This window comes from Ovis canadensis, chromosome 2 (genome assembly GCF_042477335.2).
Source record: "Ovis canadensis isolate MfBH-ARS-UI-01 breed Bighorn chromosome 2, ARS-UI_OviCan_v2, whole genome shotgun sequence".
Taxonomy (NCBI): Eukaryota; Metazoa; Chordata; class Mammalia; order Artiodactyla; family Bovidae; genus Ovis; species Ovis canadensis.
The window spans coordinates 139,315,468-139,327,701 of NC_091246.1; the positions used below are offsets into that span (position 1 = coordinate 139,315,468).

Sequence of the window (12,234 nt, forward strand, 5' to 3'; positions counted from 1 at the left end):
TCCCTTGATAATATGGTTTTGTTTACTGAGTGTAGAGAGAGGGGAAATAAAAGTGCAATTGGCACAGGAAATGGTGGGTAGAAGAGTTACAAAGCTTTACACTGACAAACTTTCCAACTTCCTTGAACATTTTTTTTTAATGTTTCCTTCTTTAGGGCTCTAGGAAAAGTAACAAGCTAAATAAATAAATAGATGTTATTTACACACAGCAGTAATGAAAGAGGGTGGTTTCCTAAACTCTGTGTGAATAAAGAGCCTACTCTTGGCTTTTTCAAGTGCTTTTAAGAACTTGATCTGTTATAGCCTCTGAGTTATGGTGACAGAGGTTTTATTATTGTTTTACTGATCCACTTGTCATGAAAGAGCGATTGAGCCCTTGCCTAAAATTCCACTCTGAGGAAGTCTGGAAAATAGGAGTGGTTACAGTCCAGGGAGCCAGTTCCCTACAGGTATGTGAACTTGTGAATAAACAGAGAGGCACCGAAAGTGTTAACCACAGTGCTGAGGCTGAAGTTGAGCCAGGATGGGGGAAGGCTAAGCCAGGAGGGGAGGGGATAGGTAGAGAGTGGACACCAAGGAATGAGCACAGAGCTGAAGAGGTCTAGGATTCCTGCACTGCTGAAGTTCTTGGATTTCGCTGGGAAATAAAATTCTGGGCTGGAAAATAGCCCTTCAAGCTTGATATTGCTACTTCAATTATCTCCTGTAGCCAGTCACACAGCAAAGGTCCTAAATAGTTTTTATTTTCTAAATAGTTTTTTAAAAGAAAAAAATTAAGGCTCTTCTCTAGCACCTTGGCTGGGAAATAATTGACCTCTTTGGAGCTAACTCAGGCTTCAAATATATAGGCATTTCTTCACTGTCCTCCTTCTGTACCCTTAATGCAAAAGTATCAATAGGTCACAATGTCCCTTAACCCCTCACTGGCTAGACTTCAATTTTTACCAGTTTTTACCAGCATAATGTCTCAGCTCTCACACTCCTGTCTCAAAACTAGAAGACCCAGTCTCAGATGGTACTCATCTGATCACAGCTCCTAGGTCCAGAGGCCCAAGAGGGTCAAGAAGGAAGGGCTGCCTTGTCAGCTTCTCTGGAGAAAGACCTCCAGCCCTCTACAACCCAGGTGGAGGACAGAAAACCATGGTCTGGCAAATATGGCCCATACCTATCAAATTAATTGCCTTTTCTCTAAGGTTTCAGGAAAAACAGCCAGCCTAGATGCCTTGGCAACAGTCATTTCAACAAAGACCAGGTTTTTGCTGCTAAGCATTTAGAACAAAGGTTGGGTCCTGCCTGTCGCAGTTAAGCACTGACTTTGTTGCACCCATGAGCTGCACACACTATTTCCCTGAAGCGAAATTTGGGAGATTGAGCTTTGCTGAGGGAAGAAAATGTCCTGAAAACGACATCTAAAATTAATAATCTAAAAATTAGATTTTAAAAAGTGTGTTATTTTAACAACTGTGGACGAAAGTAAGTAGGTGGGGTTTCCAGTATTTGTTCAGACCCAGTAACAGGTCCCTGACAACTGCATGCAAAGAGCTATATTCTGTTCACCCTTCTCTCTACTCCCTTTACTCTCCCAGCCTTTGGCATATACTACACCTTGGGGCTCAGAGTTGCCATCTCCACTCCTGGGCTATTCTGACTTGCTCAGGATGAAAGTCAAGAGTTTGGTTATCTCAGACTCAGATTCAATAAACATTTGCCAAAGACCTACTGTGTAAGAACTTTTTGTTAGGGGAGGGTTAGGCTAAGAAAAAAGATGTTTTTAAACCAAAAGAATAAGGGATTCATTTTTGACACGTTAGCTATGCTATAAATCTACTCTAGGAAAATCTGAATCTATAATTTTCTAAGGAGATGTTGGAAGGTATTATTAGGGCAATTGTGTATATAAAGATATGAATATAGGATATTTTGAGTACCTTTAAAGTTTGTCTCCTAGAAGTTCACAGGGTATAGAAGAAACATCTTAAGGATTTTATTGCTTGTTCCCAAGGGTCACTTGCCCTGCTGGGTCCTGGTGCTGTGAGTTCTCAGCAGGAGGTGGCAGCCTAGGGGCCTGACTGCCAGGTTGTGTTTGATGTAGGAATGCTTTGAAATCTCTTCCATCCTACTTACCACAGCAGTCACCCCAACCACCCCCCAGGACTACCTTTCTCTCTACCATTCAAACAAGCAGCTTCTTTTCTGCAGACAGAGCAGTGGAGGCTCAGCAGTCTAGTCTTCTGTATGTTTACAGTTGTTCCTCAAAAGCCTCTTACAATCCTTCTCCACAAGTCCCATTGTGTTATCCCTTTAAGATGCTTATGTGCTTGCTAAGTCCTTTCAATCCTGTGTGACTCTTTGCAACCCTATGGACCATAGCCCCCAGGCTCCTCTGAGCATGGGATTCTCCAAGCAAGAGTACTGGAGTGGGTTACCATGCCCTCCTCCAAAGGATCTTCCCAACCCAGGGATCAAACCCACTTCTGCACTGACAGGTGGGTTCTTTACCACCAGTGCCACCTGGGAAGCCCAGTGATGCTTGAGCAGAGGCAAACTCTTGGCTCCACAGTCCCAAAGGACAGAAAGGCTCTTGCTTGTTGGGATAAAAAGTGGGGTTGTCTTTTCTCTTAAGCAAGATTTGTAGTTCTCTGCAGCATCTTGCTATCCCAAGACAGGGGTAGAGATGAACAGGATCCTAAAGACAAGAATTCAAAGCTTGTCAGAAGTCTGATACCATGACCCTCCCTGAGGAAAAGAGTCTAGTGTGCTGTGACTTTTCCTAGAGCTTTGTGAAAGGCTTGTGAGTCAAGCCTGTCCCTGGCATATGGGAGGCATTCAAGAAACATTTGTTGGGCAGAAATGAAAATGGACAGAATGGTGTGTCTTCACCATGACCAATGTTGGCTAAAGGATATCCTTAGATTACTGGCTCCTAGCACCACTTCAGGTGGGTAGGAATCACCAGAGAAGCTGGTTTAAATGTGCAGTTTCCTTAGCCTTCCCCCACCCCCACTGAGCTTCTAATAGGTCTGACTCAGGAGTCTTTCTTTTTAATAAATCTGTCGAATGATTCTAAAGTAGTATTCTTCAGAACCACACTTTGAAAATATCTGCTTTAGGAGCTGGGGTAGGGGGTAGTGTGGGGAGATGGAGTAAGTCTTGACCAGCATGATGAGAGCTCATGGCTAAATGGAGCAGGATTATACCTGAAAATTATCCAGAAGCCCATTGGGAGGTAGAGGAGGAGAGATCAATGTCAAGATCAAACTTAAGTCTCACTAGACTGAAGTTCCAGGAAATGTCCTTAAAAGGTAGTCAGTAGGAGCGTCCCAAGTGCTTTGAAGAGATCTAGCTCACTTCTTGCCACTTCCCTAACCTGACTTTGAGAATGTAGTGGAGTAGGAAGTGAAAGAAAGGGATTTGTCACTGGCAATCCCTTCAGAGGGAGCCGAGTGGTTCTGAGGCAATGGGAAGAAGGAAGGAGTAGGAATGGGGGTCTTAAGAGAGAGAAGCCAGCTCTCATTTCCTTCCATCTCTCCCAAATGGTCTGGAATGAGCATTTAAACTCTCAGGATCCAAAGCAGGCCACCGTCCCTTGGCCTAAGGTGTAACTCCTAGTGTGGCTAAAGATTGACCTTTTGCACACAGGATGTCAATGCTAGAAGACCCCTTAGAGAGAGAAGTGACATCCCCTCATATTAGTGGCGAAGCTACTTTATTTACTCAGAAGTTAAAAGGCAAAGCCATCCTGCAAAAGATGAGGGTGGCCACTGGGGTCTCCTGCATCTCCAGTCTGCCAGGAGCAGAGAGTCAGGCAGCCCATCCACTACACAGTGGCGACCTCCATGCTAAGCAGCTGAGCAGTGCTCAAGGAGACCACACAGCCAGCGGGCTGACTGGGAGGCCTGCCCTCCCTTTGCCATTTGTTTGCTAAACCTGTGCCCTAGACTTCTGAGGCCCCACCTTGAGCTGCTCCAGCTAGAAAGGGCAGAACTGAGCCTAGATCCCTACAACCTCCGTGAAGGTAAAAGATCCCCTCATTTCCTGTTCAACTGATAGGCATCAGGGTCCTGAAGATAAAACAAGAGGTATCCATAGATTAATGTAGTTGGATAGGCAAGTACAAATAAAGATATGTGTGAACATGCAAAAGTACTCCCATGTCAGTTATACTGATCTTTGGGACTTTCCTGGCAGCCCAGGGGTGAAGACCCCATGCTTCCACTGCAGGGGTCTTGGCTTTGATCCCTGGCTAGGGGGAGCAGAGGGGTTGGGGTGGGGGGGGAAGGTCCCACATGCCAGGTGGTACGGCTGAAAAAAAAATGCTGATTTTTTTTTTGCTCCTTTATCTTTATTGTAGCTATTAAGTTTAAATTTATATGATTCAAGATTCAAAGGGTACCCTTTCTTTCTCCCACCTCTGTCCCCAGGCACCTAGTTCTCCTTCACATGAACACCAATTTTGAGTTTCTTCACCAATTTTATGAGTATATCTTTCCAGAAATACTTTCTACTTCACAATTATAGATAGATAAATATCTAGTTAGAGATATATCTCCCCACATTTTTACACAAATGATAACATATTACAAGACTCTTCTGCACCATGCTTCCCCCCTCCCATTATATCTTGAAGATCCTTTCTTTCTACTTTCTTACACCTTTACGCTGTTCTACTGTATACATCTACCACCATTTATTTAGCTAGTCCCTTATTAGTGGGCATTTATTTTCATTTTGGTATTAAGACACATGTTCAACTTTTTGCCTATTAGAAAAAATTCCTAGACATGAAATTACTTAATCTAATATATGTGTACTGGCAATGTTTCTATATATTGCTAAATCACTCTCTTTAGAAGTGAATCAATTTATACTTCTACAGTAACATATGAGAATTCCTGTTTCCTCGTACCTTTGATAAGTCAGTGGGATATTAAAGATTTTTTTTAATTTTTGCCAATCTGATAAGTGAAAGATAATACCCTTATAGCACCTCCAAAAATATCATTCTTCTTTATCTTACCTGATCCTATTATAATTCTATTTTACAAATGCTAATACTGACACAGAAAAAAGAAACAACTTACTGCAGTCACGTTCAATGTAAATGGTTAGGGTCAGATGTTCAACACTTCCCTATACAACACAAGGAAGCCTAAGATTTAAAGAGAATGGGTGGCTGCAAGCATTCCCTGAAAGACACATGGTATAAAAAAGCACAGAAGCTTTCAGACATCTCTTAGAGGCCCCCTCTTTAGTGGTCTGATACCAAGACCACATTTCTGCATTCCCCTGGAGAGTACCCTCTGGAAGCTGAGGGACTCTGATTAGCAATCTGATCTGACCTAGTCCTAAGCATTAGCTTGAATTCAGTATCTGGGAAGCAGCAGGGTGTTGCTTTTAATTTCCCTGAGACTTATTTCTCAGTGGCCACCCAGGATCTAAGTATTGATCAGCATGGGGGTGGGTAAGAGGATGTTTTCCCTAGATTTTAGCTTTTTGTAGACCTGATAAAGATAATTCCTACGCTTGGGAGTGCACACATGCACTGCTTTACTAATGATAAACCTGTAGATATCTTTATTGACTGTTCCGTTGATGATGAAAGTGAAGGCCAGAAAGATTAGGTGAATATCTTAGGGTCACACAGTGCATCAGTTAGCAAAGCAGAAACCAGTGAACAGAGACCTAAACCTGAACTCATTCATTTCCCCTGCAGTCTTCTCTTCCACTCCACTGTTCATTTTGGTGGATAACTGACTACCTGCTTAGGCTGTCAAAATCAAAACCTAGGGATTAGCATCCACAACTCCTCTTTCACTAATCCAATTGATCACCAAGTCCTCTGAATTCTTCCTCCTAAATGCCTCTCCTCTTCATCCTTATTAAGTTTCTCCCTCTCTAGGCTGGATTATGGCAGCAGCCTCCTTCTTTGTTCTTCCCGCTTCCTATCTCTCCTTTCTCCCACCAGACACAGTACCCCCTAGAGTCAGCTTTCCAAATATAGATAACAAATGACCACATGTCCCAGCTTAAGACCTTTAGTGGCTTTCCCTTGCCTACATGTTAAGTCCAGGTGCCCTTCCGTGGCCCTTACACAGCCTCTCTGTCCAGCCAGATGCCTCACTCCGAGCTCCTCCCCTTGTTCTAGGTCCATACCTTGCTCTTTCTTCCCTCCCTGCTTTAGTATGTGCTGCTCCCTCCACCTGGTAGATCACTCCTTCTTGGGCCTAAAAAATTCCTATACTTCAGGAACCCAAATTCACCTCTTCTGAGAAGCCTTTTTTGACACTATGATACTGTTAATGAGTCCTTTATTCCAGGAACATTTTGGCCACACCTATGTTATAGCATCTGTCATACTAATCTTAGGATTAATTCTTTTCCTACCCCAGTAGACTGAAAAGCATATGCCATTAGTGACTCAATTTTTATATCCCAGAGCCCAGCACAGTACATGTAGGAACTGTTCAGTAGGCACTGCTGAAGACAGAAGACTCTGAACCAAGAACAAGAGGTTCCGTATTTTAACTGCTGGAGGAGTTCAGGACACTGTGGAGGCCTTAAGGCTTCAGCTTATATCCATGAGGAAAATGATAGTAGAACATTTCTCCAGAACAAGCTATTTCCACCCAAGAGGATGGTGAGAGAGAAGAGGACTGAGGGGAGAGGGAGAGAGCTGGAACTTTCTGTCCTCCAGGGGCTCTTTACTGTGGGCTGAGACAACACATTAACTTGAGAAACTTCCCATCTCATATCACTGAGAACAAAAGTTAAAAAGAGAGGGTAGCCCAGAACTCTCTTAGAATTTATGACAAAGAGGACAGCGGGTGCCACTCGAGAGGGGGTGCTTCCCCACCCACTCACCCAGGCCTTCCTGCTGTGAACAGCTCTGACTGAGGCCTGCCCCTCGCCCCCAGCTGTCGTCTGCTCCTTTATGGTGTTTCTAAAATGAACCCCCAAGAGCTAAAGTAAAACTACTCCAAGCCTTCCCTCATATCACAAAAGAAAGAAGAGGCATATCATTGTGGTTAGTGTTTTAAGTGTATTTTAATGGTTATTTTAAATGGCATTCAAGTTTAGTTCCAAGTTCAACAGGGGCTCTTAACCTCCTTCCTCCCATACAAATAGGAAATAGTCCTGAAGGACAATGAGAGAATTCGTTCAGCGTCTCCCCTGAATTCTGATCCCTCAGGACATCCTTTATAAAACTCTTAAATAAAAGTGTTTGCAAGAACCTTCCCACCTATTGAGGTTTTTTCTCGTCCTGCCCTCAGAGACGGGTTTGTCCCTTTCTAGGGGGACAGCAGCGGTGAAGGGTGTCACTGGGGCAAGCGCGAAGTGCGCGGAGGTGGGGCGTGGAGGTGGGGCCGGGAGGCTCGGGGCACCCGGCGCCCTGCCTGGCCCGCGGGCGGGGCTGCTGGGCGGCTGCCGTCCCTGGCGAGGGGAAGACCGGGCGGCGCGACCCTCGGGCCTGGCGCGGCAGAGCGCAGGGCGGCAGGTCGCGCCCTCCGTTACCGCTCAGCTTGCGTACCCGCGTCTCCTCCGCTTGCGGTTTCTGGTCGGATCCCAGCTGGCCCGGACTTGCTCCGAAGTAGGAGGAACCGCTGTCGAGCGAAAAGTGCACACCGGTGATTGATGAACTCTTAATAGAACTAACCTCTCCCGCCCCCAGCCTAGACACACACGCAGAGCAGGCCTTCACCCCAGCCCCTCCCCTGGCCTCCCCGCGGGCCAGGGGGACGCGGTCGCCAGCCGGTTGGGTGATTAACTCACCGTTTGTCTTTCGGAAAGTGTTCTAGGTGGGTCGGAACACCCTCCCGTCCGCCGCGCCGCCGGGAGAGCGGGTCGAGCGCGCGTCACGTGGCGCTGGCCGAGCCGGCCTTTGTGCGGCGCGACCGCCCCACCGCCCCGGGGAGGCGGCAGCTATTGTTCCCCGTGGGGGTGGGAGGCTCTCCGACTCGGGGTCCACGCCGGCCCTCTCTCCAGTGTGCCCCCAGGTTCGAGCCTGGGTGGGAGCCTCCTTTGTGTGTTTTTGCCGGCGACGGAGATGGCATCGTTGCTGCCCCAAGGGGTTAGCAGACGCGGGTGAAAGAGGTCAGTTCTGGCTCTGCCACTGCCTGGAGTTCAACCCAACCGACACTTTCCCGGTCCTTTGGCCCTCAGGCCCTTGTGGAGATGGGGGTGTGTGGCATTTTAGGGCAGCTTCCCTACCAGCAGAGCCATCAGAAGGCCTTCTGCCTGTCTCCTGATAAGTCAGGGACTCTCGTCGCCTCCTCCAAAAAGGCCTTGGTCCAACAGGCACTCTTAGACAGATTTTAGCCCGGCTTCCCCACCTAAAACACTGCCTCTGTGCCAGGGTTCTCCATGCATCCTGATTTCCATCAAGATCTCCTCTTTGGGCTCTTACTAATGTTAAAATCCTATTCTCATGATTTTCCAGATTTTACTCTTCCATATAAAATGACCCCAACTAGATATAGGAACCATTCAAGAGACTTACCTCTGGAGGAGGAAATGGCAACCCACTCCAATATTCTTGCCTGGGAAATCCCATGGACAGAGGCGCCTGAGAGGCTACAGTCCACAGAGTAGCAAAGAGTCACGACTGAGCAATGAGCAGGAAGAAGAGATTTTACCACAAGATCTGGGACAAGACTTCTGTAGTATCTCCCACCAGGCTGATCTTCTGGGAACCCAACACCTGCTTCTGCTACTGCACATGACTGGACATCTATTAACCTTGGCTCTTCATGTGTGGAAACCTTTTGTTTACTGTGCTTCAGAAGGCTGGGCCTGGCCTGAAAATGGATCTTTGAATTGTCTTTGTACTTTCCCAACTTGCCAAGGTGAGTATGAGACCTGAATGAAATGTTTAGGCATGGGTTTTGGGCCAGGCATATAATAAATGCATTTGGGCAACTCTGGGCACCCAAAATAAAGGGCTTTGTAGCTGGAGTAGAAGACAAGGGAGCAGTGATAACTAAGATTTCATCCTCTGTAATGATCTTCTCTACCACCAGCATCACCAATGCAGTAAGTGCACAGGATTCATCTACCCCATGTTTGTTCTCTCCATCCAGACCCTTCTACAAGAGAGCTCCACGAAAGCCAGTTCTCAGAGGTGCTGTGGGTGCAGCTGGCGACTCAGCCTCACTTCCCTGTGCCTGAAGTGTCAAGGAATAGGCCTGCTCACCCAAGCCATAGCTACATCCCCTCTCTAGAAAGTTGCAGTGCCCTGAAGTAATCAGACTATAGGCCTGTGGGAACTGGAGCCTTCTGTCTCTCTTATTTACTTAATATGAACTGCTGTTCATCTTGTTCTTTTCCTCCAGTTTCTGAAAGAAGGACCAGAGTAATGCCAAGAGTTGCCAGATGAAGAGGACCTTCCTGGATTCTGTAACTGGGATTAACCCATTCTTGACTTCAGGAGGCAGTTTCAACTAATTCTCAGGATAAAGTCTAAACAGGCCTGGGATGTCCCTTGAATATCCATGGTGTAAACAGGCTTCTGGCTCCCCCAGGTCAAGAAGAGAAACACTTTTTTAGAATGTTGGGTTTCTCCTTTGTTATTCATACACCCACACTTCACTCTCCTTAATGAAAAACCTCAACAGATGGGGAGCCTAGGTGCTCAAGCCTGCTGGCTGAGATCACTTCACTCAAGGGTCAGTTGGCCAGTACAGAATGGGGGAGGGAGAGGGATGAGTAACTACTATGGTTAATTACCACCTTTAAAGTACTCCTTATAGATACAAATTTAAAAAATGCTTTTCAGCAAGGTTAGCAGCCTCTGGGGCCTGGGAAACCAATTTCGCTGATGCGTCTCTGATAGGGACTAAGCTTGCGGATGCGCCAAGGGGCAAGCACTTGCTCTGTATTCTCTCCCTCTCTTATTTGGAAGCCTCTACAAAGAAATGGTACAAATGGATAGTTAACAAATGATTCCATCTGAGAAGGATTTTTCTCTGTGAGGTCCTTAGATAAGGCTGAGGTCTGAAAGCCAGAAGGTAGAATGCCTTATCGCCCTTTCTTGCCACCTTTCCTCTGCAACTTCCCTATCCCCTTGGCTAACTCAGTAGGGTTTTCTCACTCCACTGCAGGCTGGGTCTTGAGTTTCTCTTTGGTAGCCAGGGCAGGGTCTCCTTGTCCCTAAATCTTTTCCCACCCCGAGCTCTCATTCTGCAGCTGGTCATTCCAGCTACTTCATCTCAACCCTGCTTTAATTCACGTTTGATTGGCAAGACAGACCAGGGGGCTCCCAAATGACTTCCACCCCCATCCGTAGGCCTGGGCTTGGAGCCCTGACCCCTTTCTTCTGGTCCCAGGAGAATCGCCCACAACCTCCCTGATAAGACCTCCCTCCAATGGGTCTAAGTAAGGGGTTAGGGGGAGGCAGAACCGGCCACGGCCAGAGCCAAAGAACCATTTCCTGCTCTTGGGCAAAGGGGTTAACCTCCCCAGCCCAAGGCCCGCAGCGAGGCCGGCCCCTCCCCGCCGGCGGGTGTCGGACGCCTTGCCGCCTTTGTGCGGCCTCCCCGCCGCGGGGCCCGTGGGAAGCCGCACTCGCAATGGCGCCGCTGCTCCCGGAAGGCCCGCTACTGCGGGCCCCCTCGACCCAGCAGCGCTCGGCGGCGAGGGGCCAGCAGGCAGCCTCCTCGAGGCCGTGGTGAGCTCCCAACGGAGGCCGCGCGCCGCTCCCGGGAAGAAGCCTCGGTCTGGAGTGGCGGTGTCCTTCCGCTGCAGACGCGCCCCTTCCCGCTGCAGGTCCTCCGCGGGAGAAGGAGCGGCCTGGGCCTGGGGCGCCATTGCGGGCCCGCGCTCCCCTCCCCCACCGTCCTTTCTCTGCCTTCCAGAGACCCGAGAAGGGGGAGGCGGGCGCCTCCGCCGATAGAGCAGCTATTGTGACCTTCTCTCGCGGAGCGGGAACCCAGCCGGCTGCGTACCGCCGGCGGTGGTGGGGGAGGAGACTGCGCAAATCTCGGGCTGCGGCGGGGGTGGCAGTGGGAAATAAAGCTTTGCAACCTCGGGCAGTTGGACCCTTCAGAGGGTGTTTGGTTGTGTTTAGACTCTGGTGCTTCCTAACACTAATTGCAGGCTCAAAAAGAGCAGAATTTATGGCGAAGGACAAGGCAGCTTGTTTATAATTCATGCAGTTTTAAATGGCTGTGCGCGGGCTCCGCTCTCGCCCTGGCTGGCGGCCGCGCGGGAAGGGCCTTCCCAAGACTGGCCGCCGCCCCCACTCGCGCCGGGAGCGACCGAGTGTGGTCATCACATGACGCTCACGCCAGGGGCAGGAACACATCTATTCGAGTCGCTCCCGGAAGCCTCGGGGAACCTTTTCCAGAGGTGGGAGAGGACTCCCACTCTGCTAGTGAGGGTGTGCTTTGGGGCGGCTGCAGCTGCTTGGAGAGGGAGCTCCCAACCCCGCGCTTCTTTGGAGCCTGAGTGGGAGAGGAGGCTGATGTCAACCGGGCCAGACACCGTTTAAAATCTAATCCATGAAACCCTAAGCCGCAGATGACACTTGGGGCCTTGCAGACACCCGCAGACTCAGCAGATACTCCTGCGGTAACACACCGCGCTGGAAAACGCCTGGAGCCGTGATGCATTATGTATTTTTATTATTATTTATGGTAGGAAGAGGAGATGAGGGGAAAACCGGGCTGAATCTAAACAGCCTGACAATTCATCTATTTAATATTTAGCCAGTTAAGAAAGGTTGTTGTAATCCCTGCAAGGCAGCAAGCTCTCCTTTGATTTCCCTAATAGCTTTAAAAAATAATTTCTTACAAGACAATTAGAAATTCTGCCTATGGATGCAAATTTCATAGAAAAACAATTTTAAGCCTTGAACGTGGGTAAAATATCCCTTCGGTTGAAGTCATTTATTCTTTTGATACACTTCTACAACATGTATACTTTAAACCTGCTCAGATAAAGTGAAATTTAGCAAAAAGGATAATTCCCTCCCGCCCCCAATCTAACATGCCATTTTAAAAACAGCACAAAGGAACAAGGAAACTAAATATTATTTTGAGCCATAATTATTTAGCGAAACACAAACATCCAAATAGAAACGATTGTTGTTCCACCAGAAGATTAGAAGTTAAATGATTTCCACACAATAGAAATTTCACCTCGTGTCACCGGGGATGTAGTAGGAGTTGCATTATTTGTCAAATCAAATAGAGATGCATGGGCCGACTTTGCTGAAATACAAAAGAACCGAACCTTATC

General features: G+C 47.8%; 2 long non-coding RNA genes across 3 annotated transcripts; one reads left to right on the forward strand and one right to left on the reverse strand.

Moving 5' to 3' along the window:
- Window positions 1-7,025: 7,025 nt before the first annotated feature.
- Window positions 7,026-8,739, reverse strand: LOC138432766 (uncharacterized). Of its 2 annotated transcripts, XR_011253973.1 has the most exons (3): window positions 8,498-8,739; window positions 7,771-8,056; window positions 7,026-7,601 (listed from the first exon to the last, which is right to left on the reverse strand). It is a non-coding gene; the product is annotated as an uncharacterized lncRNA (long non-coding RNA). The 2 variants fall into 2 exon arrangements; XR_011253972.1 differs by lacking the exon at window positions 8,498-8,739 and having other exon boundaries at window positions 7,771-8,166.
- Window positions 7,437-11,027, forward strand: LOC138432767 (uncharacterized). The gene is made up of 3 exons (XR_011253974.1): window positions 7,437-8,091; window positions 8,438-8,843; window positions 9,330-11,027. It is a non-coding gene; the product is annotated as an uncharacterized lncRNA (long non-coding RNA).
- The last annotated feature ends 1,207 nt before the right edge of the window (window positions 11,028-12,234 follow it).